Below are 1,813 nucleotides of genomic sequence, written 5' to 3'. Positions count from 1 at the left end.
TTTTTAAGTCGAATCGACTACAAATTTCAACCGTCGATCGACTAGTATAATCGACGTCGAATCGACGTCGATTCGACAAGGTATTTCTGACTGGGGAAGGATTTGAAATAGGAATAGATACGCCACATTGATCATGTTCAGCAGACTGAGCAGATTAGTGAGCGCTTAGTGATTCTTCAATATGATTGGTTTTTACACTTAGATCCAGAAAAAATCTAAAGGCAAGATTCAATCATATTAAAGAATCACTAAGCGTTCACTGATCTGCTCAGTCTTCTGAACGTGGCCATTGTCTACAATTAATAACTATAATTTGTCGAAAATATTTAACAATAAGACTATATTCATATTCCAAATTTTTAACTAAAGATGTCATCAATCCTGTAAGTAAACGGCAAAAATTATCCAAATTAATATTATTTAATAATACCGAATATTTGTACTTCATATTTACTGTATTGCTATTTGCTTAATTAAATGTATATTTTACTATAATGTTACTGTTTTATTATTACATATATTATACATATAAACAACAACATTGAAGTCCAGAACGTAACAATACCATAAAAGAACGATATACCATATTTCATATACTAACGGAAGCAGCCATTTTGTTGTAGGTTGTCATGGCCGAAACCGGATATCCTGCCAGCCTCACCTTGTTTGCCGAAGTTAGCGATCTAGTAGTACCAGAGAGAAACCTGAGAGCGGCCATCCTATTGTAATTTTTTACGACGGTTTGAGACGCTGATTTTAGGCTAGTATTACATTTGTCGTACGACAAAGATTTTAAGTATATTGATTGGCTATCAAATACAGTTCTTTATAAAACTTTATCTGATAACCAATCAACATACTTAAAATCTTTGTCGTACGGCAAATGTAATATTAGCCTTAGCCGTATTTCCACAAAAGTGGAACTCAAAGACCGTTCTCCATGAAACTCAAGTCGCAGGTCTCGTGGAATTGATCAATCACGTTGGTCGATTGGCTGATTTGACTCTGCAATTGGTCAATTCCACGAAATGCTTCTTGCGTTTAATGAAGACGGCCTTTGAGTTCCACTTTTGTGGAAATACGGCTAAAACNAGCGGCTGAAACCGTCGTAAAAAATTACAATAGGATGGCCGCTCTCAGATTTCTCTCTGGTAGTAGTATAGCACAGACTTCTATATACTACACTAGACCGCTAGCTCGCGTGATCTCAGCGTAGATAATGGTCGCGTTCAGCAGATTTCAACAGTTGCAAAGCAATTGAGCAAACGATCAGTGAACGCTTAGTGATATAGATCATGCTTAATAAACGGTCTTGAGCTTCAGATCTGTATAACATGTCACGTGACCCTACATTGTTTTTTAATAAAGCCTAAACATAACCTCTCAGTGTGTTTATTCATAATAAATTAAACAATAGAAAACAAAATATTATCAAATTATAAAAAAATGAAGTGTTATAATTTACAATTTGCAATGGACAATTTAAATGTGATTGTTTTATTTGCTATGAATAATGGCAAAAACGACATTATACATTTTGAAGTTTTCAGAACTCATTTTCTCTTACATACAAATCAAAATTATCCGTGTTTACATTTTTTATATGTGTGCCGCCATATTCTTTTACAACATGTTACGTTTAGGTAGCAGAGAAAAACTTCGATGGAAAAATTAACGTCCGTTCCCTAAACATATTGAGTAGCGGCATATATATAATACTCCTATATTGCTAGTACCAGAGAGAAACCTGAGAGCGGCCATGCCATTGTAGTTTTTTAGGGTGACGTCCATTTGACCACGGTACAATTGGACA

The sequence above is a fragment of the Pseudomyrmex gracilis genome, unplaced genomic scaffold (assembly GCF_002006095.1).
Source record: "Pseudomyrmex gracilis isolate BER0280 unplaced genomic scaffold, ASM200609v1 scaffold_414, whole genome shotgun sequence".
Classification (NCBI taxonomy): Eukaryota; Metazoa; Arthropoda; class Insecta; order Hymenoptera; family Formicidae; genus Pseudomyrmex; species Pseudomyrmex gracilis.
This window is presented reverse-complemented; position numbering follows the sequence as displayed.